The 26,121-nt window shown below is 37.6% G+C and overlaps 5 non-coding genes and 1 pseudogene across 5 annotated transcripts; all 6 read right to left on the bottom strand.

Moving 5' to 3' along the window:
* Window positions 1–601: 601 nt before the first annotated feature.
* LOC135027862 (U1 spliceosomal RNA) lies at window positions 602–753 on the bottom strand (annotated as a pseudogene).
* Window positions 754–905: 152 nt separating this feature from the next.
* LOC135027743 (U1 spliceosomal RNA) lies at window positions 906–1,069 on the bottom strand. Its single transcript, XR_010224145.1, has one exon. It is a non-coding gene; the product is annotated as a U1 spliceosomal RNA (small nuclear RNA).
* A 674-nt stretch (window positions 1,070–1,743) lies between these two features.
* On the bottom strand, window positions 1,744–1,906 carry LOC135027765 (U1 spliceosomal RNA). The gene has a single exon (XR_010224165.1). It is a non-coding gene; the product is annotated as a U1 spliceosomal RNA (small nuclear RNA).
* A 152-nt stretch (window positions 1,907–2,058) lies between these two features.
* LOC135027835 (U1 spliceosomal RNA) lies at window positions 2,059–2,222 on the bottom strand. Its single transcript, XR_010224230.1, has one exon. It is a non-coding gene; the product is annotated as a U1 spliceosomal RNA (small nuclear RNA).
* A 674-nt stretch (window positions 2,223–2,896) lies between these two features.
* On the bottom strand, window positions 2,897–3,059 carry LOC135027786 (U1 spliceosomal RNA). Its single transcript, XR_010224186.1, has one exon. It is a non-coding gene; the product is annotated as a U1 spliceosomal RNA (small nuclear RNA).
* Window positions 3,060–3,211: 152 nt separating this feature from the next.
* Window positions 3,212–3,375, bottom strand: LOC135027930 (U1 spliceosomal RNA). Its single transcript, XR_010224310.1, has one exon. It is a non-coding gene; the product is annotated as a U1 spliceosomal RNA (small nuclear RNA).
* Window positions 3,376–26,121: the final 22,746 nt, after the last annotated feature.

Genomic DNA, 26,121 nt, shown 5'->3' with positions numbered 1-26,121 from the left:
CTCTCATCTGGGGACAACAACTGCAGGGAGAACACATATTTTCAGATGAACATGGGAGGGCAGAAGGCTGCCTAATACTGAAGCACCCCCAAACAACAAACCAAATGCAACAACTAGTGCAAGCATTCCTGGGGGAAGTTCTGCAGAAGATGGATTTGCATACGGTGATGTCATCCAAGCAGTGGGTCAAAGTTGGCTTCAACCCTCATCTGCATATGAAAAGAGAAAAGGGGCGTGCAGGGCATGGCGGCCTTTTGCGGTGCTTGGATGACCCCTAGTTCGCATTAAACACCTCCACCCTCCTTCGGTGTGGGGCTCATGTTGGCTATGCCCCAGCCCCTGAAGCATTCAAGCTGATTTCTTGCAGCAGCTGGGCACTGTAACAGCTCCAGAGCTGCTCTGTAAGGCAAGTAAAAGGGTGTGGGCCCTGCAGCACTACCTGTAGTTTGCATTGTGCATTGGAAGGCACAAAGTAAGCAGATGGGAGGAGAAGTCAGGATAGTGCACAAGGGTATAGAAGGGAGCGGCTGAAGAAAAGAGAAGTGGAAACAGACAGCAAACTAGGCTGGAGAGAGACCTGAGACAAAGAGATCTGAATTATACATGAGCCGACCAGGGGAAACACAAATTATGCAGTCAAGATTCCCACATTTGGGGAAATCGCAGGAGCATCACACCCAGAGTACAATGGGTGAGCCTTGCCCTGGGAGAAGCACCTTCATGATCATAGTATCTCACCTGGCAGGTAAGTAGGAGTTGGGCTAGAGCTGGGGAGGGTCGCTGCTCGGGTACCCCCCTGTAAAGTGAAGGAGATCCAACTGAGGCAGCACAAGGGAACTCTCGAAAGAAGAACAAGGCTAAAGGAAAATCTGAGACAAAGAAATCTGACTTTTACCAGAGCTGACCAGAGGAAAGCACAAACACAGTCTCCCACTACCACAAATAATGCAGTCAAGTTTCCGACATTTGGGGAAATCACAGGGGTCAGCATACCCAAAATGCAATGAATGAACCTCACCCTGGGAGAAAAATCTTCATGACCATGGTATCTCCTATGCAAAATAAGTATGATTTGGAATAGGGCTGGGGAGGGCCGCTGCTCATGCACATCTCTGTCAAGTAAAGGAGATTCAACTGAGGCAGCACAAGGGAACTCTCATCTTGGGACAACAACTGCAGGGAGAACATATATTTTCAGATGAACATGGGAGGGCAGAAGGCTGCCTAATACTGAAGCACCCCCAAACAACAAACCAAATGCAACAACTAGTGCAAGCATTCCTGGGGGAAGGCCTGCCGCAGATGGATTTGCATATGGTGATGTCATCCAAGCAGTGGGTCAAAGTTGGCTTCAACCCTCGTCTGCATATGAAAAGAGAAAAGGGGCGTGCAGGGCATGGTGGCATTTTGCGGCGCTTGGCTGACCCCTAGTTTGCATTAAACACCTCCACCCTCCTTTGGTGTGGGGCTCATGTTGGCTATGCCCCAGCCCCTGAAGCATTCAAGCTGATTTCTTGCAGCAGCTGGGCACTGTAACAGCTCCAGAGCTGCTCTGTAAGGCAAGTAAAAGGGTGTGGGCCCTGCAGCACTACCTGTAGTTCGCATTGTGCATTGGAAGGCACAAAGTAAGCAGACGGGAGGAGAAGTCAGGATAGTGCACAAGGGTATAGAAGGGAGCGGCTGAAGAAAAGAGAAGTGGAAACAGACAGCAAACTAGGCTGGAGAGAGACCTGAGACAAAGAGATCTGAATTATACGAGAGCCGACCAGGGGAAACACAAATTATGCAGTCAAGTTTCCCACATTTGGGGAAATCGCAGGGGCAGCACACCCAGAGTGCAATGGGTGAGCCTTGCCCTGGGAGAAGCACCTTCATGATCATAGTATCTCACCTGGCAGGTAAGTAGGAGTTGGGCTAGAGCTGGGGAGGGTCGCTGCTCGGGTTCCCCCCTGTGAAGTGAAGGAGATCCAACTGAGGCAGCACCAGGGAACTCTCGAAAGAAGAACAAGGCTAGAGGAAGATCTGAGACAAAGAAATCTGACTTTTACCAGAGCTGACCAGAGGAAAGCACAAACACAGTCCCCCACTACCACAAATAATGCAGTCGAGTTTCCCACATTTGGGAAAATCACAGGGGTCAGCATACCCAGAATGCAATGAATGAACCTCACCCTGGGAGAACAATCTTCATGACCATGGTATCTCCTATGCAAAATAAGTATGATTTGGGATAGGGCTGGTGAGGGCCGCTGCTCAGGCACATCTCTGTCAAGCAAAGGAGATTCAACTGAGGCAGCACAAGGGAACTCTCATCTGGGGACAACAACTGCAGGGAGACCACATCTTTTCAGATGAACATGGGAGGGCGGAAGGCTGCCTAATACTGAAGCACCATCAAATATCAAACCATATGCAACAACTAGTACAAGCACTCCTGGGGGAAGGTCTGCAGCAGACGGATTTGCATATGGTGATGTTATCCAAGCAGTGGGCCAAAGTTGACTGGAACCCTCATCTGCATATGAAAAGAGAAAAGGGGCATGCAGGGCATGGCGGCCTTTTGCAGTGCTTGGATGACCCCTAGTTCGCATTAAACACCCCCACCCTCCTTTGGTGTGGGGCTCATGTTGGCCATGCCCCATCCCCTGAAGCATTCAAGCTGATTTCTTGCAGCAGCTGGGCACTGTAACAGCTCCAGAGCTGCTCTGTAAGGCAAGTAAAAGGGTGTGGGCCCTGAAGCACTACCTGTAGTTTGCATTGTGCATTGGAAGGCACAAAGTAAGCAGACGGGAGGAGAAGTCAGGATAGTGCACAAGGGTATAGAAGGGAGCGGCTGAAGAAAAGAGAAGTGGAAACAGACAGCAAACTAGGCTGGAGAGAGACCTGAGACAAAGAGATCTGAATTATACGAGAGCCGACCAAGGGAAACACAAATTATGCAGTCAAGTTTCCCACATTTGGGGAAATCGCAGGGGCAGCACACCCAGAGTGCAATGGGTGAGCCTTGCCCTGGGAGAAGCACCTTCATGATCATAGTATCTCACCTGGCAGGTAAGTAGAAGTTGGGCTAGAGCTGGGGAGGGTCGCTGCTCGGGTACCCCCCTGTAAAGTGAAGGAGATCCAACTGAGGCAGCACAAGGGAACTCTCGAAAGAAGAACAAGGCTAGAGGAAAATCTGAGACAAAGAAATCTGACTTTTACCAGAGCTGACCAGAGGAAAGCACAAACACAGTCCCCCACTACCACAAATAATGCAGTCAAGTTTCCCACATTTGGGGAAATCACAGGGGTCAGCATACCCAAAATGCAATGAATGAACCTCACCCTGGGAGAACAATCTTCATGACCATGGTATCTCCTATGCAAAATAAGTATGATTTGGAATAGGGCTGGGGAGGGCCGCTGCTCATGCACATCTCTGTCAAGTAAAGGAGATTCAACTGAGGCAGCACAAGGGAACTCTCATCTGGGGACAACAACTGCAGGGAGAACACATATTTTCAGATGAACATGGGAGGGCAGAAGGCTGCCTAATACTGAAGCACCCCCAAACAACAAACCAAATGCAACAACTAGTGCAAGCATTCCTGGGGGAAGTTCTGCAGAAGACGGATTTGCATACGGTGATGTCATCCAAGCAGTGGGTCAAAGTTGGCTTCAACCCTCATCTGCATATGAAAAGAGAAAATGGGCGTGCAGGGCATGGCGGCCTTTTGCGGTGCTTGGATGACCCCTAGTTCGCATTAAACACCTCCACCCTCCTTTGGTGTGGGGCTCATGTTGGCCATGCCCCATCCCCTGAAGCATTCAAGCTGATTTCTTGCAGCAGCTGGGCACTGTAACAGCTCCAGAGCTGCTCTGTAAGGCAAGTAAAAGGGTGTGGGCCCTGCAGCACTTCCTGTAGTTTGCATTGTGCATTGGAAGGCACAAAGTAAGCAGACTGGAGGAGAAGTCAGGATAGTGCACAAGGGTATAGAAGGGAGCGGCTGAAGAAAAGAGAAGTGGAAACAGACAGCAAACTAGGCTGGAGAGAGACCTGAGACAAAGAGATCTGAATTATACGAGAGCCGACCAGGGGAAACACAAATTATGCAGTCAAGTTTCCCACATTTGGGGAAATCGCAGGGGCAGCACACCCAGAGTGCAATGGGTGAGCCTTGCCCTGGGAGAAGCACCTTCATGTTAGCATAAAAATAAAGCCAGAAAATGAAGAGCTGTTTAATCAGTCAATTGGATTTTTTTGCCAGCATATTTCTTTTTTCTCTGCAACCCACTGCTAAATTGTGCTTCCTAGCTGTTTTTATAAAATCACTGAATCAAATCTAACTCTGATTACATCAGAGAAGGCCAGGTACCCTACACCATAACAGGGGTTTTCGAAATTTTGACTTGTCTACTTAAATATCACCAAAATCTGATCACAAGGTCAATTACATCCCTGGGTGGGATTGAACCACCAACCTTTTGATTAATAGCTGAACACACTAACCGATTGCGCCACAGAGACACTTTGCAAAAAGTACATACTGACAAAGACTAATAAGCATTCATCTAGAACGTTTCCTAGAAAAACTTTAAAAAGTCAATAATCTGGAGAGTTTTTGTAAGATGTTTCTTCCAGCAACCAATGAAGAAACACATTGGTACTTTCGCATGATGAGTGAGTGCTTCAGGATCTCTTGCACTTACATGTGCAGCAGAGTACTGCACTGGAAGCATGCTGGGCCCATAACCCAGAGGTAGGCAGATTGAAACTATCCTTTGCTATATGCATTTTTTTTTGTTCATTAAAGTAATCCAAAACTGGGATTGATATTTTAGCTTTTATTTTTACTTAAAGTACAATAACTTTTACCATTTTAATTTTTTTTAATAGTATATTGACAGTATTGTTTTCTTTCAAAAATCCAATTAATTTTCTTTACCCGATTATTAAAATGGTAATTGACAAAAACAAACTACATTGTCACCAGAAGAGCAATACAAAATGTACAAGTGATATATTAAAATCATCTTTTCAGCTTGAATTTCAATGATGCATTGGGGCAACGATTTTGTGAGAAACATCTTCACCCTTAAATAAAGATTTTCTTAATTCCTTACCTGTGTGCTAATTAGATATCACCTTGTTTTCACATTAAACAGACTTCCACATGAGAAAGCAGCAAGGATGCAGTGGCGTTAATGTTTCCTGGTGTCAACCTGTATTATTTCAGTAGATATTGAAATGAGGATGCATCTTGCTGCCTTTCCAATGAAGCAAGTTTAATTTAGTAATAGGTGAAAAACCATCACTACAAATATGTTAATCAGATACTTGGCTTTGTGGACACTTTTCAGAGAACAAATTAGTTAGCATAAAAATAAAGCCAGAAAATGAAGAGCTGTTTAATCATTCAATTGGATTTTTCTGCCAGCATATTTCTTTTTCTCTGCAACCCACTGCTAAATTGTGCTTCCTAGCTGTTTTTATAACATCACTGAATCAAATCTAACTCTGATTACATCAGAGAAGGCCAGGTACCCTACACCATAAGAGGGGGTTTGCAATTTTGACTTGTCTACTTAAATATCACCAAAATCTGATCACAAGGTCAATTACGTCCCTGGGTGGGATTGAACCACCAACCTTTTGATTAATAGCTGCACACACTAACCGATTGCGCCACAGAGACACTTTGCGAAAAGTATATACTGACAAAGACTAATAAGCATTCATCTAGAACGTTTCCTAGAAAAACTTTAAAAAGTCAATAATCTGGAGAGTGTTTGTAAGATGTTTCTTCCAGCAACCAATGAAGAAACACATTGGTACTTTCGCATGATGAGTGAGTGCTTCAGGATCTCTTGCACTTACATGTGCAGCAGAGTACTGCAATGGAAGCATGCTGGGTCCATAACCCAGAGGTAGGCAGATTGAAACTATCCTTTGCTATATGCATTTTTTTTTGTTCATTAAAGTAATCCAAAACTGGGATTGATATTTTAGCTTTTATTTTTACTTAAAGTACAATAACTTTTACCATTTTAATTTGTTTTAATAGTATATTGACAGTATTGTTTTCTTTCAAAAATCCACTTAATTTTCTTTACCCTATTATTAAAATGGTAATTGACAAAAACAAACTACATTGTCACCAGAAGAGCAATACAAAATGTACAAGTGATATATTAAAATCATCTTTCCAGCTTGAATTTCAATGATGCATTGGGGCAACGATTTTGTGAGAAACATCTTCACCCTTAAATAAAGATTTTCTTAATTCCTTACCTGTGTGCTAATTAGATATCACCTTGTTTTCACATTAAACAGACTTCCACATGAGAAAGCAGCAAGGATGCAGTGGCGTTAATGTTTCCTGGTGTCAACCTGTATTATTTCAGTAGATATTGAAATGAGGATGCATCTTGCTGCCTTTCCAATGAAGCAAGTTTAATTTAGTAATAGGTGAAAAACCATCCCTACAAATATGTTAATCAGATACTTGGCTTTGTGGACACTTTTCAGAGAACAAATTAGTTAGCATAAAAATAAAGCCAGAAAATGAAGAGCTGTTTAATCACTCAATTGGATTTTTCTGCCAGCATTTTTCTTTTTCTCTGCAACCCACTGCTAAATTGTGCTTCCTAGCTGTTTTTATAAAATCACTGAATCAAATCTAACTCTGATTACATCAGAGAAGGCCAGGTACCCTACACCAGGCCTGGCCAACCTGTGGCTCTCCAGCTGTTGTAAAACTACAAGTCCCATCATGCCTTGCCACAGTTTTGCTATTAGGGAATGCTAAAACTGTCGCAGGGCATGCTGGGATGTGTAGTTTCACTACATCTGGAGAGCCACAGGTTGGCCAGGCCTGCCCTACACCATAACAGGGGGTTTGAAATTTTGACTTGTCTACTTAAAGATCACCAAAATCTGATAACAAGGTCAATTAAGTCCCTGGGTGGGATTGAACCACCAACCTTTTGGTTAATAGCCTTACACACTAACTGATTGCGCCACCGCGACACTTTGCAAAAGTACATACTGACAAAGGCTAATAAGCATTCATCTAGAACGATTCCTAGAAACATTTTAAAAAGTCAATAATGTGGAGAGTTTTTGTATGATGTTTCTTCCATCAACCAATGAAGAAACACATTGGTACTTTCCCATGATGAGTGAGTGCTTCAGGATCTCTTGCACTTACATGTGCAGCAGAGTACTGTAATGGAAGCATGCTGGGTCCATAACCCAGAGGTAGGCAGATTGAAACTATCCTCTGCTATATGCATTTTTTTTTTGTTAATTAAAGTAATCCAAAACTGGGATTGATATTTTTGCTCTTTTATTTTTACTTAAAGTACAATAACTTTTACCATTTTAATTTGTTTTAATAGTATATTGACAGTATTGTTTTCTTTCAAAAATCCAATTAATTTTCTTTACCCGATTATTAAAATGGTTATTGACAAAAGCAAACTACATTGTCACCAGAAGAGCAATACAAAATGTACAAGTGATATATTAAAATCATCTTTCCAGCTTGAATTTCAATGATGCATTGGGGCAACGATTTTGTGAGAAACATCTTCACCCTTAAATAAAGATTTTCTTAATTCCTTACCTGTGTGCTAATTAGATATCACCTTGTTTTCACATTAAACAGACTTCCACATGAGAAAGCAGCAAGGATGCAGTGGCGTTAATGTTTCCTGGTGTCAACCTGTATTATTTCAGTAGATATTGAAATGAGGATGCATCTTGCTGCCTTTCCAATGAAGCAAGTTTAATTTAGTAATAGGTGAAAAACCATCCCTACAAAGATGTTAATCAGATACTTGGCTTTGTGGACACTTTTCAGAGAACAAATTTGTTAGCATAAAAATAAAGCCAGAAAATGAAGAGCTGTTTAATCAGTCAATTGGATTTTTTTGCCAGCATATTTCTTTTTCTCTGCAACCCACTGCTAAATTGTGCTTCCTAGCTGTTTTTATAAAATCACTGAATCAAATCTAACTCTGATTACATCAGAGAAGGCCAGGTACCCTACACCATAACAGGGGTTTTCGAAATTTTGACTTGTCTACTTAAATATCACCAAAATCTGATCACAAGGTCAATTACATCCCTGGGTGGGATTGAACCACCAACCTTTTGATTAATAGCTGAACACACTAACCGATTGCGCCACAGAGACACTTTGCAAAAAGTACATACTGACAAAGACTAATAAGCATTCATCTAGAACGTTTCCTAGAAAAACTTTAAAAAGTCAATAATCTGGAGAGTTTTTGTAAGATGTTTCTTCCAGCAACCAATGAAGAAACACATTGGTACTTTCGCATGATGAGTGAGTGCTTCAGGATCTCTTGCACTTACATGTGCAGCAGAGTACTGCACTGGAAGCATGCTGGGCCCATAACCCAGAGGTAGGCAGATTGAAACTATCCTTTGCTATATGCATTTTTTTTTTGTTCATTAAAGTAATCCAAAACTGGGATTGATATTTTAGCTTTTATTTTTACTTAAAGTACAATAACTTTTACCATTTTAATTTGTTTTAATAGTATATTGACAGTATTGTTTTCTTTCAAAAATCCAATTAATTTTCTTTACCCGATTATTAAAATGGTAATTGACAAAAACAAACTACATTGTCACCAGAAGAGCAATACAAAATGTACAAGTGATATATTAAAATCATCTTTCCAGCTTGAATTTCAATGATGCATTGGGGCAACGATTTTGTGAGAAACATCTTCACCCTTAAATAAAGATTTTCTTAATTCCTTACCTGTGTGCTAATTAGATATCACCTTGTTTTCACATTAAACAGACTTCCACATGAGAAAGCAGCAAGGATGCAATGGCGTTAATGTTTCCTGGTGTCAACCTGTATTATTTCAGTAGATATTGAAATGAGGATGCATCTTGCTGCCTTTCCAATGAAGCAAGTTTAATTTAGTAATAGGTGAAAAACCATCCCTACAAAGATGTTAATCAGATACTTGGCTTTGTGGACACTTTTCAGAGAACAAATTTGTTAGCATAAAAATAAAGCCAGAAAATGAAGAGCTGTTTAATCAGTCAATTGGATTTTTTTGCCAGCATATTTCTTTTTCTCTGCAACCCACTGCTAAATTGTGCTTCCTAGCTGTTTTTATAAAATCACTGAATCAAATCTAACTCTGATTACATCAGAGAAGGCCAGGTACCCTACACCATAACAGGGGTTTTCGAAATTTTGACTTGTCTACTTAAATATCACCAAAATCTGATCACAAGGTCAATTACGTCCCTGGGTGGGATTGAACCACCAACCTTTTGATTAATAGCTGAACACACTAACCGATTGCGCCACAGAGACACTTTGCAAAAAGTACATACTGACAAAGACTAATAAGCATTCATCTAGAACGTTTCCTAGAAAAACTTTAAAAAGTCAATAATCTGGAGAGTTTTTGTAAGATGTTTCTTCCAGCAACCAATGAAGAAACACATTGGTACTTTCGCATGATGAGTGAGTGCTTCAGGATCTCTTGCACTTACATGTGCAGCAGAGTACTGCACTGGAAGCATGCTGGGCCCATAACCCAGAGGTAGGCAGATTGAAACTATCCTTTGCTATATGCATTTTTTTTTTGTTCATTAAAGTAATCCAAAACTGGGATTGATATTTTAGCTTTTATTTTTACTTAAAGTACAATAACTTTTACCATTTTAATTTGTTTTAATAGTATATTGACAGTATTGTTTTCTTTCAAAAATCCAATTAATTTTCTTTACCCGATTATTAAAATGGTAATTGACAAAAACAAACTACATTGTCACCAGAAGAGCAATACAAAATGTACAAGTGATATATTAAAATCATCTTTCCAGCTTGAATTTCAATGATGCATTGGGGCAACGATTTTGTGAGAAACATCTTCACCCTTAAATAAAGATTTTCTTAATTCCTTACCTGTGTGCTAATTAGATATCACCTTGTTTTCACATTAAACAGACTTCCACATGAGAAAGCAGCAAGGATGCAGTGGCGTTAATGTTTCCTGGTGTCAACCTGTATTATTTCAGTAGATATTGAAATGAGGATGCATCTTGCTGCCTTTCCAATGAAGCAAGTTTAATTTAGTAATAGGTGAAAAACCATCACTACAAATATGTTAATCAGATACTTGGCTTTGTGGACACTTTTCAGAGAACAAATTAGTTAGCATAAAAATAAAGCCAGAAAATGAAGAGCTGTTTAATCACTCAATTGGATTTTTCTGCCAGCATATTTCTTTTTCTCTGCAACCCACTGCTAAATTGTGCTTCCTAGCTGTTTTTATAAAATCACTGAATCAAATCTAACTCTGATTACATCAGAGAAGGCCAGGTACCCTACACCATAACAGGGGGTTTGAAATTTTGACTTGTCTACTTAAAGATCACCAAAACCTGATAACAAGGTCAATTAAGTCCCTGGGTGGGATTGAACCACCAACCTTTTGGTTAATAGCCTTACACACTAACTGATTGCGCCACAGCGACACTTTGCAAAACTATATACTGACAAAGGCTAATAAGCATTCATCTAGAACGATTCCTAGAAACATTTTAAAAAGTCAATAATGTGGAGAGTTTTTGTAAGATGTTTCTTCCATCAACCAATGAAGAAACACATTGGTACTTTCCCATGATGAGTGAGTGCTTCAGGATCTCTTGCACTTACATGTGCAGCAGAGTACTGTAATGGAAGCATGCTGGGTCCATAACCCAGAGGTAGGCAGATTGAAACTATCCTCTGCTATATGCATTTTTTTTGTTAATTAAAGTAATCCAAAACTGGGATTGATATTTTTGCTCTTTTATTTTTACTTAAAGTACAATAACTTTTACCATTTTAATTTGTTTTAATAGTATATTGACAGTATTGTTTTCTTTCAAAAATCCAATTAATTTTCTTTACCCGATTATTAAAATGGTAATTGACAAAAACAAACTACATTGTCACCAGAAGAGCAATACAAAATGTACAAGTGATATATTAAAATCATCTTTCCAGCTTGAATTTCAATGATGCATTGGGGCAACGATTTTGTGAGAAACATCTTCACCCTTAAATAAAGATTTTCTTAATTCCTTACCTGTGTGCTAATTAGATATCACCTTGTTTTCACATTAAACAGACTTCCACATGAGAAAACAGCAAAGATGCAGTGGCGTTAATGTTTCCTGGTGTCAACCTGTATTATTTCCGTAGATATTGAAATGAGGATGCATCTTGCTGCCTTTCCAATGAAGCAAGTTTAATTTAGTAATAGGTGAAAAACCATCCCTACAAAGATGTTAATCAGATACTTGGCTTTGTGGACACTTTTCAGAGAACAAATTTGTTATCATAAAAATAAAGCCAGAAAATGAAGAGCTGTTTAATCACTCAATTGGATTTTTCTGCCAGCATTTTTCTTTTTCTCTGCAACCCACTGCTAAATTGTGCTTCCTAGCTGATTTTTTATAAAATCACTTAATCAAATCTAACTCTGATTACATCAGAGAAGGCCAGGTACCCTACACCATAAGAGGGGGTTTGCAATTTTGACTTGTCTACTTAAAGATCACCAAAATCTGATCACAAGGTCAATTACGTCCCTGGGTGGGATTGAACCACCAACCTTTTGACTAATAGCTGAACACACTAACCGATTGCGCCACAGAGACACTTTGCAAAAAGTCCATACTGACAAAGACTAATAAGCATTCATCTAGAACGTTTCCTAGAAAAACTTTAAAAAGTCATTAATCTGGAGAGTTTTTGTAAGATGTTTCTTCCAGCAACCAATGAAGAAACACATTGGTACTTTCCCATGATGAGTGAGTGCTTCAGGATCTCTTGCACTTACATGTGCAGCAGAGTACTGTAATGGAAGCATGCTGGGTCCATAACCCAGAGGTAGGCAGATTGAAACTATCCTCTGCTATATGCATTTTTTTTTTGTTAATTAAAGTAATCCAAAACTGGGATTGATATTTTTGCTCTTTTATTTTTACTTAAAGTACAATAACTTTTACCATTTTAATTTGTTTTAATAGTATATTGACAGTATTGTTTTCTTTCAAAAATCCAATTAATTTTCTTTACCCGATTATTAAAATGGTAATTGACAAAAGCAAACTACATTGTCACCAGAAGAGCAATACAAAATGTACAAGTGATATATTAAAATCATCTTTCCAGCTTGAATTTCAATGATGCATTGGGGCAACGATTTTGTGAGAAACATCTTCACCCTTAAATAAAGATTTTCTTAATTCCTTACCTGTGTGCTAATTAGATATCACCTTGTTTTCACATTAAACAGACTTCCACATGAGAAAGCAGCAAGGATGCAGTGGCGTTAATGTTTCCTGGTGTCAACCTGTATTATTTCAGTAGATATTGAAATGAGGATGCATCTTGCTGCCTTTCCAATGAAGCAAGTTTAATTTAGTAATAGGTGAAAAACCATCCCTACAAAGATGTTAATCAGATACTTGGCTTTGTGGACACTTTTCAGAGAACAAATTTGTTAGCATAAAAATAAAGCCAGAAAATGAAGAGCTGTTTAATCAGTCAATTGGATTTTTTTGCCAGCATATTTCTTTTTCTCTGCAACCCACTGCTAAATTGTGCTTCCTAGCTGTTTTTATAAAATCACTGAATCAAATCTAACTCTGATTACATCAGAGAAGGCCAGGTACCCTACACCATAACAGGGGTTTTCGAAATTTTGACTTGTCTACTTAAATATCACCAAAATCTGATCACAAGGTCAATTACGTCCCTGGGTGGGATTGAACCACCAACCTTTTGATTAATAGCTGAACACACTAACCGATTGCGCCACAGAGACACTTTGCAAAAAGTACATACTGACAAAGACTAATAAGCATTCATCTAGAACGTTTCCTAGAAAAACTTTAAAAAGTCAATAATCTGGAGAGTTTTTGTAAGATGTTTCTTCCAGCAACCAATGAAGAAACACATTGGTACTTTCGCATGATGAGTGAGTGCTTCAGGATCTCTTGCACTTACATGTGCAGCAGAGTACTGCACTGGAAGCATGCTGGGCCCATAACCCAGAGGTAGGCAGATTGAAACTATCCTTTGCTATATGCATTTTTTTTTGTTCATTAAAGTAATCCAAAACTGGGATTGATATTTTAGCTTTTATTTTTACTTAAAGTACAATAACTTTTACCATTTTAATTTTTTTTAATAGTATATTGACAGTATTGTTTTCTTTCAAAAATCCAATTAATTTTCTTTACCCGATTATTAAAATGGTAATTGACAAAAACAAACTACATTGTCACCAGAAGAGCAATACAAAATGTACAAGTGATATATTAAAATCATCTTTCCAGCTTGAATTTCAATGATGCATTGGGGCAACGATTTTGTGAGAAACATCTTCACCCTTAAATAAAGATTTTCTTAATTCCTTACCTGTGTGCTAATTAGATATCACCTTGTTTTCACATTAAACAGACTTCCACATGAGAAAGCAACAAGGATGCAGTGGCGTTAATGTTTCCTGGTGTCAACCTGTATTATTTCAGTAGATATTGAAATGAGGATGCATCTTGCTGCCTTTCCAATGAAGCAAGTTTAATTTAGTAATAGGTGAAAAACCATCACTACAAATATGTTAATCAGATACTTGGCTTTGTGGACACTTTTCAGAGAACAAATTAGTTAGCATAAAAATAAAGCCAGAAAATGAAGAGCTGTTTAATCACTCAATTGGATTTTTCTGCCAGCATATTTCTTTTTCTCTGCAACCCACTGCTAAATTGTGCTTCCTAGCTGTTTTTATAAAATCACTGAATCAAATCTAACTCTGATTACATCAGAGAAGGCCAGGTACCCTACACCATAAGAGGGGGTTTGCAATTTTGACTTGTCTACTTAAACATCACCAAAATCTGATCACAAGGTCAATTACGTCCCTGGGTGGGATTGAACCACCAACCTTTTGGTTAATAGCCTTACACACTAACTGATTGCGCCACCGCGACACTTTGCAAAAGTACATACTGACAAAGGCTAATAAGCATTCATCTAGAACGATTCCTAGAAACATTTTAAAAAGTCAATAATGTGGAGAGTTTTTGTATGATGTTTCTTCCATCAACCAATGAAGAAACACATTGGTACTTTCCCATGATGAGTGAGTGCTTCAGGATCTCTTGCACTTACATGTGCAGCAGAGTACTGTAATGGAAGCATGCTGGGTCCATAACCCAGAGGTAGGCAGATTGAAACTAACCTCTGCTATATGCATTTTTTTTTTGTTAATTAAAGTAATCCAAAACTGGGATTGATATTTTTGCTCTTTTATTTTTACTTAAAGTACAATAACTTTTACCATTTTAATTTGTTTTAATAGTATATTGACAGTATTGTTTTCTTTCAAAAATCCAATTAATTTTCTTTACCCGATTATTAAAATGGTAATTGACAAAAACAAACTACATTGTCACCAGAAGAGCAATACAAAATGTACAAGTGATATATTAAAATCATCTTTCCAGCTTGAATTTCAATGATGCATTGGGGCAACGATTTTGTGAGAAACATCTTCACCCTTAAATAAAGATTTTCTTAATTCCTTACCTGTGTGCTAATTAGATATCACCTTGTTTTCACATTAAACAGACTTCCACATGAGAAAGCAGCAAGGATGCAGTGGCGTTAATGTTTCCTGGTGTCAACCTGTATTATTTCAGTAGATATTGAAATGAGGATGCATCTTGCTGCCTTTCCAATGAAGCAAGTTTAATTTAGTAATAGGTGAAAAACCATCCCTACAAAGATGTTAATCAGATACTTGGCTTTGTGGACACTTTTCAGAGAACAAATTTGTTAGCATAAAAATAAAGCCAGAAAATGAAGAGCTGTTTAATCAGTCAATTGGATTTTTTTGCCAGCATATTTCTTTTTCTCTGCAACCCACTGCTAAATTGTGCTTCCTAGCTGTTTTTATAAAATCACTGAATCAAATCTAACTCTGATTACATCAGAGAAGGCCAGGTACCCTACACCATAACAGGGGTTTTCGAAATTTTGACTTGTCTACTTAAATATCACCAAAATCTGATCACAAGGTCAATTACGTCCCTGGGTGGGATTGAACCACCAACCTTTTGATTAATAGCTGAACACACTAACCGATTGCGCCACAGAGACACTTTGCGAAAAGTACATACTGACAAAGACTAATAAGCATTCATCTAGAACGTTTCCTAGAAAAACTTTAAAAAGTCAATAATCTGGAGAGTTTTTGTAAGATGTTTCTTCCAGCAACCAATGAAGAAACACATTGGTACTTTCGCATGATGAGTGAGTGCTTCAGGATCTCTTGCACTTACATGTGCAGCAGAGTACTGCACTGGAAGCATGCTGGGCCCATAACCCAGAGGTAGGCAGATTGAAACTATCCTTTGCTATATGCATTTTTTTTTGTTCATTAAAGTAATCCAAAACTGGGATTGATATTTTAGCTTTTATTTTTACTTAAAGTACAATAACTTTTACCATTTTAATTTGTTTTAATAGTATATTGACAGTATTGTTTTCTTTCAAAAATCCAATTAATTTTCTTTACCCGATTATTAAAATGGTAATTGACAAAAACAAACTACATTGTCACCAGAAGAGCAATACAAAATGTACAAGTGATATATTAAAATCATCTTTCCAGCTTGAATTTCAATGATGCATTGGGGCAACGATTTTGTGAGAAACATCTTCACCCTTAAATAAAGATTTTCTTAATTCCTTACCTGTGTGCTAATTAGATATCACCTTGTTTTCACATTAAACAGACTTCCACATGAGAAAGCAGCAAGGATGCAGTGGCGTTAATGTTTCCTGGTGTCAACCTGTATTATTTCAGTAGATATTGAAATGAGGATGCATCTTGCTGCCTTTCCAATGAAGCAAGTTTAATTTAGTAATAGGTGAAAAACCATCACTACAAATATGTTAATCAGATACTTGGCTTTGTGGACACTTTTCAGAGAACAAATTAGTTAGCATAAAAATAAAGCCAGAAAATGAAGAGCTGTTTAATCACTCAATTGGATTTTTCTGCCAGCATATTTCTTTTTCTCTGCAACCCACTGCTAAATTGTGCTTCCTAGCTGTTTTTATAAAATCACTGAATCAAATCTAACTCTGATTACATCAGAGAAGGCCAGGTACCCTACACCATAACAGGGGGTTTGAAATTTTGACTTGTCTACTTAAAGATCACCAAAATCTGATAACAAGGTCAATTAAGTCCCTGGGTGGGATTGAACCACCAACCTTTTGGTTAATAGCCTTACACACTAACTGATTGCGCCACAGCGACACTTTGCAAAACTATATACTGACAAAGGCTAATAAGCATTCATCTAGAACGATTCCTAGAAACATTTTAAAAAGTCAATAATGTGGAGAGTTTTTGTAAGATGTTTCTTCCATCAACCAATGAAGAAACACATTGGTACTTTCCCATGATGAGTGAGTGCTTCAGGATCTCTTGCACTTACATGTGCAGCAGAGTACTGTAATGGAAGCATGCTGGGTCCATAACCCAGAGGTAGGCAGATTGAAACTATCCTCTGCTATATGCATTTTTTTTGTTAATTAAAGTAATCCAAAACTGGGATTGATATTTTTGCTCTTTTATTTTTACTTAAAGTACAATAACTTTTACCATTTTAATTTGTTTTAATAGTATATTGACAGTATTGTTTTCTTTCAAAAATCCAATTAATTTTCTTTACCCGATTATTAAAATGGTAATTGACAAAAACAAACTACATTGTCACCAGAAGAGCAATACAAAATGTACAAGTGATATATTAAAATCATCTTTCCAGCTTGAATTTCAATGATGCATTGGGGCAACGATTTTGTGAGAAACATCTTCACCCTTAAATAAAGATTTTCTTAATTCCTTACCTGTGTGCTAATTAGATATCACCTTGTTTTCACATTAAACAGACTTCCACATGAGAAAACAGCAAAGATGCAGTGGCGTTAATGTTTCCTGGTGTCAACCTGTATTATTTCCGTAGATATTGAAATGAGGATGCATCTTGCTGCCTTTCCAATGAAGCAAGTTTAATTTAGTAATAGGTGAAAAACCATCCCTACAAAGATGTTAATCAGATACTTGGCTTTGTGGACACTTTTCAGAGAACAAATTTGTTATCATAAAAATAAAGCCAGAAAATGAAGAGCTGTTTAATCACTCAATTGGATTTTTCTGCCAGCATTTTTCTTTTTCTCTGCAACCCACTGCTAAATTGTGCTTCCTAGCTGATTTTTTATAAAATCACTTAATCAAATCTAACTCTGATTACATCAGAGAAGGCCAGGTACCCTACACCATAAGAGGGGGTTTGCAATTTTGACTTGTCTACTTAAATATCACCAAAATCTGATCACAAGGTCAATTACGTCCCTGGGTGGGATTGAACCACCAACCTTTTGACTAATAGCTGAACACACTAACCGATTGCGCCACAGAGACACTTTGCAAAAAGTCCATACTGACAAAGACTAATAAGCATTCATCTAGAACGTTTCCTAGAAAAACTTTAAAAAGTCAATAATCTGGAGAGTTTTTGTAAGATGTTTCTTCCAGCAACCAATGAAGAAACACATTGGTACTTTCCCATGATGAGTGAGTGCTTCAGGATCTCTTGCACTTACATGTGCAGCAGAGTACTGTAATGGAAGCATGCTGGGTCCATAACCCAGAGGTAGGCAGATTGAAACTATCCTCTGCTATATGCATTTTTTTTTTGTTAATTAAAGTAATCCAAAACTGGGATTGATATTTTTGCTCTTTTATTTTTACTTAAAGTACAATAACTTTTACCATTTTAATTTGTTTTAATAGTATATTGACAGTATTGTTTTCTTTCAAAAATCCAATTAATTTTCTTTACCCGATTATTAAAATGGTAATTGACAAAAGCAAACTACATTGTCACCAGAAGAGCAATACAAAATGTACAAGTGATATATTAAAATCATCTTTCCAGCTTGAATTTCAATGATGCATTGGGGCAACGATTTTGTGAGAAACATCTTCACCCTTAAATAAAGATTTTCTTAATTCCTTACCTGTGTGCTAATTAGATATCACCTTGTTTTCACATTAAACAGACTTCCACATGAGAAAGCAGCAAGGATGCAGTGGCGTTAATGTTTCCTGGTGTCAACCTGTATTATTTCAGTAGATATTGAAATGAGGATGCATCTTGCTGCCTTTCCAATGAAGCAAGTTTAATTTAGTAATAGGTGAAAAACCATCCCTACAAAGATGTTAATCAGATACTTGGCTTTGTGGACACTTTTCAGAGAACAAATTTGTTAGCATAAAAATAAAGCCAGAAAATGAAGAGCTGTTTAATCAGTCAATTGGATTTTTTTGCCAGCATATTTATTTTTCTCTGCAACCCACTGCTAAATTGTGCTTCCTAGCTGTTTTTATAAAATCACTGAATCAAATCTAACTCTGATTACATCAGAGAAGGCCAGGTACCCTACACCATAACAGGGGTTTTCGAAATTTTGACTTGTCTACTTAAATATCACCAAAATCTGATCACAAGGTCAATTACGTCCCTGGGTGGGATTGAACCACCAACCTTTTGATTAATAGCTGAACACACTAACCGATTGCGCCACAGAGACACTTTGCAAAAAGTACATACTGACAAAGACTAATAAGCATTCATCTAGAACGTTTCCTAGAAAAACTTTAAAAAGTCAATAATCTGGAGAGTTTTTGTAAGATGTTTCTTCCAGCAACCAATGAAGAAACACATTGGTACTTTCGCATGATGAGTGAGTGCTTCAGGATCTCTTGCACTTACATGTGCAGCAGAGTACTGCACTGGAAGCATGCTGGGCCCATAACCCAGAGGTAGGCAGATTGAAACTATCCTTTGCTATATGCATTTTTTTTTTGTTCATTAAAGTAATCCAAAACTGGGATTGATATTTTAGCTTTTATTTTTACTTAAAGTACAATAACTTTTACCATTTTAATTTGTTTTAATAGTATATTGACAGTATTGTTTTCTTTCAAAAATCCAATTAATTTTCTTTACCCGATTATTAAAATGGTAATTGACAAAAACAAACTACATTGTCACCAGAAGAGCAATACAAAATGTACAAGTGATATATTAAAATCATCTTTCCAGCTTGAATTTCAATGATGCATTGGGGCAACGATTTTGTGAGAAACATCTTCACCCTTAAATAAAGATTTTCTTAATTCCTTACCTGTGTGCTAATTAGATATCACCTTGTTTTCACATTAAATAGACTTCCACATGAGAAAGCAGCAAGGATGCAGTGGCGTTAATGTTTCCTGGTGTCAACCTGTATTATTTCAGTAGATATTGAAATGAGGATGCATCTTGCTGCCTTTCCAATGAAGCAAGTTTAATTTAGTAATAGGTGAAAAACCATCACTACAAATATGTTAATCAGATACTTGGCTTTGTGGACACTTTTCAGAGAACAAATTAGTTAGCATAAAAATAAAGCCAGAAAATGAAGAGCTGTTTAATCACTCAATTGGATTTTTCTGCCAGCATATTTCTTTTTCTCTGCAACCCACTGCTAAATTGTGCTTCCTAGCTGTTTTTATAAAATCACTGAATCAAATCTAACTCTGATTACATCAGAGAAGGCCAGGTACCCTACACCATAACAGGGGGTTTGAAATTTTGACTTGTCTACTTAAAGATCACCAAAATCTGATAACAAGGTCAATTAAGTCCCTGGGTGGGATTGAACCACCAACCTTTTGGTTAATAGCCTTACACACTAACTGATTGCGCCACAGCGACACTTTGCAAAACTATATACTGACAAAGGCTAATAAGCATTCATCTAGAACGATTCCTAGAAACATTTTAAAAAGTCAATAATGTGGAGAGTTTTTGTAAGATGTTTCTTCCATCAACCAATGAAGAAACACATTGGTACTTTCCCATGATGAGTGAGTGCTTCAGGATCTCTTGCACTTACATGTGCAGCAGAGTACTGTAATGGAAGCATGCTGGGTCCATAACCCAGAGGTAGGCAGATTGAAACTATCCTCTGCTATATGCATTTTTTTTGTTAATTAAAGTAATCCAAAACTGGGATTGATATTTTTGCTCTTTTATTTTTACTTAAAGTACAATAACTTTTACCATTTTAATTTGTTTTAATAGTATATTGACAGTATTGTTTTCTTTCAAAAATCCAATTAATTTTCTTTACCCGATTATTAAAATGGTAATTGACAAAAACAAACTACATTGTCACCAGAAGAGCAATACAAAATGTACAAGTGATATATTAAAATCATCTTTCCAGCTTGAATTTCAATGATGCATTGGGGCAACGATTTTGTGAGAAACATCTTCACCCTTAAATAAAGATTTTCTTAATTCCTTACCTGTGTGCTAATTAGATATCACCTTGTTTTCACATTAAACAGACTTCCACATGAGAAAACAGCAAAGATGCAGTGGCGTTAATGTTTCCTGGTGTCAACCTGTATTATTTCCGTAGATATTGAAATGAGGATGCATCTTGCTGCCTTTCCAATGAAGCAAGTTTAATTTAGTAATAGGTGAAAAACCATCCCTACAAAGATGTTAATCAGATACTTGGCTTTGTGGACACTTTTCAGAGAACAAATTTGTTAGCATAAAAATAAAGCCAGAAAATGAATAGCTGTTTAATCACTCAATTGGATTTTTCTGCCAGCATTTTTCTTTTTCTCTGCAACCCACTGCTAAATTGTGCTTCCTAGCTGATTTTTTATAAAATCACTTAATCAAATCTAACTCTGATTACATCAGAGAAGGCCAGGTACCCTACACCATAAGAGGGGGTTTGCAATTTTGACTTGTCTACTTAAATATCACCAAAATCTGATCACAAGGTCAATTACGTCCCTGGGTGGGATTGAACCACCAACCTTTTGACTAATAGCTGAACACACTAACCGATTGCGCCACAGAGACACTTTGCAAAAAGTCCATACTGACAAAGACTAATAAGCATTCATCTAGAACGTTTCCTAGAAAAACTTTAAAAAGTCAATAATCTGGAGAGTTTTTGTAAGATGTTTCTTCCAGCAACCAATGAAGAAACACATTGGTACTTTCCCATGATGAGTGAGTGCTTCAGGATCTCTTGCACTTACATGTGCAGCAGAGTACTGTAATGGAAGCATGCTGGGTCCATAACCCAGAGGTAGGCAGATTGAAACTATCCTCTGCTATATGCATTTTTTTTTTGTTAATTAAAGTAATCCAAAACTGGGATTGATATTTTTGCTCTTTTATTTTTACTTAAAGTACAATAACTTTTACCATTTTAATTTGTTTTAATAGTATATTGACAGTATTGTTTTCTTTCAAAAATCCAATTAATTTTCTTTACCCGATTATTAAAATGGTAATTGACAAAAGCAAACTACATTGTCACCAGAAGAGCAATACAAAATGTACAAGTGATATATTAAAATCATCTTTCCAGCTTGAATTTCAATGATGCATTGGGGCAACGATTTTGTGAGAAACATCTTCACCCTTAAATAAAGATTTTCTTAATTCCTTACCTGTGTGCTAATTAGATATCACCTTGTTTTCACATTAAACAGACTTCCACATGAGAAAGCAGCAAGGATGCAGTGGCGTTAATGTTTCCTGGTGTCAACCTGTATTATTTCAGTAGATATTGAAATGAGGATGCATCTTGCTGCCTTTCCAATGAAGCAAGTTTAATTTAGTAATAGGTGAAAAACCATCCCTACAAAGATGTTAATCAGATACTTGGCTTTGTGGACACTTTTCAGAGAACAAATTTGTTAGCATAAAAATAAAGCCAGAAAATGAAGAGCTGTTTAATCAGTCAATTGGATTTTTTTGCCAGCATATTTCTTTTTCTCTGCAACCCACTGCTAAATTGTGCTTCCTAGCTGTTTTTATAAAATCACTGAATCAAATCTAACTCTGATTACATCAGAGAAGGCCAGGTACCCTACACCATAACAGGGGTTTTCGAAATTTTGACTTGTCTACTTAAATATCACCAAAATCTGATCACAAGGTCAATTACGTCCCTGGGTGGGATTGAACCACCAACCTTTTGATTAATAGCTGAACACACTAACCGATTGCGCCACAGAGACACTTTGCAAAAAGTACATACTGACAAAGACTAATAAGCATTCATCTAGAACGTTTCCTAGAAAAACTTTAAAAAGTCAATAATCTGGAGAGTTTTTGTAAGATGTTTCTTCCAGCAACCAATGAAGAAACACATTGGTACTTTCGCATGATGAGTGAGTGCTTCAGGATCTCTTGCACTTACATGTGCAGCAGAGTACTGCACTGGAAGCATGCTGGGCCCATAACCCAGAGGTAGGCAGATTGAAACTATCCTTTGCTATATGCATTTTTTTTTGTTCATTAAAGTAATCCAAAACTGGGATTGATATTTTAGCTTTTATTTTTACTTAAAGTACAATAACTTTTACCATTTTAATTTTTTTTAATAGTATATTGACAGTATTGTTTTCTTTCAAAAATCCAATTAATTTTCTTTACCCGATTATTAAAATGGTAATTGACAAAAACAAACTACATTGTCACCAGAAGAGCAATACAAAATGTACAAGTGATATATTAAAATCATCTTTCCAGCTTGAATTTCAATGATGCATTGGGGCAACGATTTTGTGAGAAACATCTTCACCCTTAAATAAAGATTTTCTTAATTCCTTACCTGTGTGCTAATTAGATATCACCTTGTTTTCACATTAAACAGACTTCCACATGAGAAAGCAGCAAGGATGCAGTGGCGTTAATGTTTCCTGGTGTCAACCTGTATTATTTCAGTAGATATTGAAATGAGGATGCATCTTGCTGCCTTTCCAATGAAGCAAGTTTAATTTAGTAATAGGTGAAAAACCATCACTACAAATATGTTAATCAGATACTTGGCTTTGTGGACACTTTTCAGAGAACAAATTAGTTAGCATAAAAATAAAGCCAGAAAATGAAGAGCTGTTTAATCACTCAATTGGATTTTTCTGCAGGCATATTTCTTTTTCTCTGCAACCCACTGCTAAATTGTGCTTCCTAGCTGTTTTTATAAAATCACTGAATCAAATCTAACTCTGATTACATCAGAGAAGGCCAGGTACCCTACACCATAACAGGGGGTTTGAAATTTTGACTTGTCTACTTAAAGATCACCAAAATCTGATCACAAGGTCAATTAAGTCCCTGGGTGGGATTGAACCACCAACCTTTTGGTTAATAGCCTTACACACTAACTGATTGCGCCACAGCGACACTTTGCAAAACTATATACTGACAAAGGCTAATAAGCATTCATCTAGAACGATTCCTAGAAACATTTTAAAAAGTCAATAATGTGGAGAGTTTTTGTAAGATGTTTCTTCCATCAACCAATGAAGAAACACATTGGTACTTTCCCATGATGAGTGAGTGCTTCAGGATCTCTTGCACTTACATGTGCAGCAGAGTACTGTAATGGAAGCATGCTGGGTCCATAACCCAGAGGTAGGCAGATTGAAACTATCCTCTGCTATATGCATTTTTTTTGTTAATTAAAGTAATCCAAAACTGGGATTGATATTTTTGCTCTTTTATTTTTACTTAAAGTACAATAACTTTTACCATTTTAATTTGTTTTAATAGTATATTGACAGTATTGTTTTCTTTCAAAAATCCAATTAATTTTCTTTACCCGATTATTAAAATGGTAATTGACAAAAACAAACTACATTGTCACCAGAAGAGCAATACAAAATGTACAAGTGATATATTAAAATCATCTTTCCAGCTTGAATTTCAATGATGCATTGGGGCAACGATTTTGTGAGAAACATCTTCACCCTTAAATAAAGATTTTCTTAATTCCTTACCTGTGTGCTAATTAGATATCACCTTGTTTTCACATTAAACAGACTTCCACATGAGAAAACAGCAAAGATGCAGGGGCGTTAATGTTTCCTGGTGTCAACCTGTATTATTTCCGTAGATATTGAAATGAGGATGCATCTTGCTGCCTTTCCAATGAAGCAAGTTTAATTTAGTAATAGGTGAAAAAACATCCCTACAAAGATGTTAATCAGATACTTGGCTTTGTGGACACTTTTCAGAGAACAAATTTGTTATCATAAAAATAAACCCAGAAAATGAAGAGCTGTTTAATCACTCAATTGGATTTTTCTGCCAGCATTTTTCTTTTTCTCTGCAACCCACTGCTAAATTGTGCTTCCTAGCTGTTTTTTTTATAAAATCACTTAATCAAATCTAACTCTGATTACATCAGAGAAGGCCAGGTACCCTACACCATAAGAGGGGGTTTGCAATTTTGACTTGTCTACTTAAATATCACCAAAATCTGATTACAAGGTCAATTACGTCCCTGGGTGGGATTGAACCACCAACCTTTTGATTAATAGCTGAACACACTAACCGATTGCGCCATAGAGACACTTTGCAAAAAGTACATACTGACAAAGATTAATAAGCATTCATCTAGAACTTTTCCTAGAAAAACTTTAAAAAGTCAATAATCTGGAGAGTTTTTGTAAGATGTTTCTTCCAGCAACCAATGAAGAAACACATTGGTACTTTCGCATGATGAGTGAGTGCTTCAGGATCTCTTGCACTTACATGTGCAGCAGAGTACTGCAATGGAAGCATGCTGGGCCCATAACCCAGAGGTAGGCAGATTGAAACTATCCTTTGCTATATGCATTTTTTTTTTGTTCATTAAAGTAATCCAAAACTGGGATTGATATTTTAGCTTTTATTTTTACTTAAAGTACAATAACTTTTACCATTTTAATTTGTTATAGTGCAAAAGGCATATCAGCAGTCAGCACTAACTGGTGACATGCCATTTGTACAAGTAAGCCATGTGTGACTAATATATAAACATACTTTATTAAATAACACCTCAAACTATCATACCCTGGATTCAAACCTATAACCTGTTGAATTCTAATCAAACACCCTACCCATGGAGCTACTTGATCCTGCATCTTTTCTAACCTCCAAAAACAGATTCAGTTGCATTTTCCAGCGTGTTTTGTTTGCGCCTTTGCAAATGTCTTACATCGACAAACTTATTTAGTACTATTTTGCAAATAGGGTTACATTGTCGCAACATTGTGTTCCCTAATTGCTTGATTTTTTAAATGCAACAATTGATAAAGACACCTGATAATTGCTCTGTGGAGTCTTATTTTGTGTTTTGTGTTTAGTCTTTAGATCTGAATTTGAATGTACTTGTGAACTAACTTAATTTCCTACTTCTAAATTCATTCCTAAATTCACTACTTACATGAATCCTGTAGTTGGGCATTTTGGGACTTCGATTGTGGGCATTGTTTTGTGTCCAGACCAGCAGCAGGTGGTGTGCATTTGCTGGAAAGGCATCGAAGACCTCCGATATGCTGCATCTCCTGATGTGTGTCTCCCTCAAGTGGCTGTCAGCAAATGCCTGCTAGACACCCCATTCCAAGCTGATTGTGACATCATGGAACATGCATCATAGAACAGGCATGCTAAAACATGGGTCTTCAACCTGCGACCCTCCAGCTGCTGTGGAACTACACATCCCAGCATGCCCTGCCTCAGTTTTAGCATACCTTAATAGCAAAACTGTGGCAGGGCATGCTGGGATGTGTAGTTTCACAGCAGCTGGAGGGCCACAGGATGAAGACCCATGTGCTAGAGCCAAGCCGCAGGTACATTGAATGCTAGCAAGCTGAATATTTAAATCCTTTTTGTTCCGCAGCATTCCAATGCGGAAGATTCCATGGAACCAGAGATCCTTCCATTGAGAAGGACATGCTGCCTGGATGACTACACTGTGCAAATTAAATCACGGAGCCAGTTGGCTTGTGGGTGGCTCTGGTGACTGGGTGGTTGGGTGGGTGGTGTGTCGGAAGTGGAGCGCATGCAAATGATTGTGTATCATCCAGCTAGTGAGAGAGAAAACTCATGCAGGAGTGTGCCTGCTTGTCAGTGGGTTATGCACCTTGCCA

Source organism: Pseudophryne corroboree, unplaced genomic scaffold (genome assembly GCF_028390025.1).
Source record: "Pseudophryne corroboree isolate aPseCor3 unplaced genomic scaffold, aPseCor3.hap2 scaffold_471, whole genome shotgun sequence".
NCBI lineage: Eukaryota > Metazoa > Chordata > Amphibia > Anura > Myobatrachidae > Pseudophryne > Pseudophryne corroboree.
Note: the sequence above shows the minus strand (reverse complement) of the source record. Positions and strands in the feature narration are given on the sequence as shown.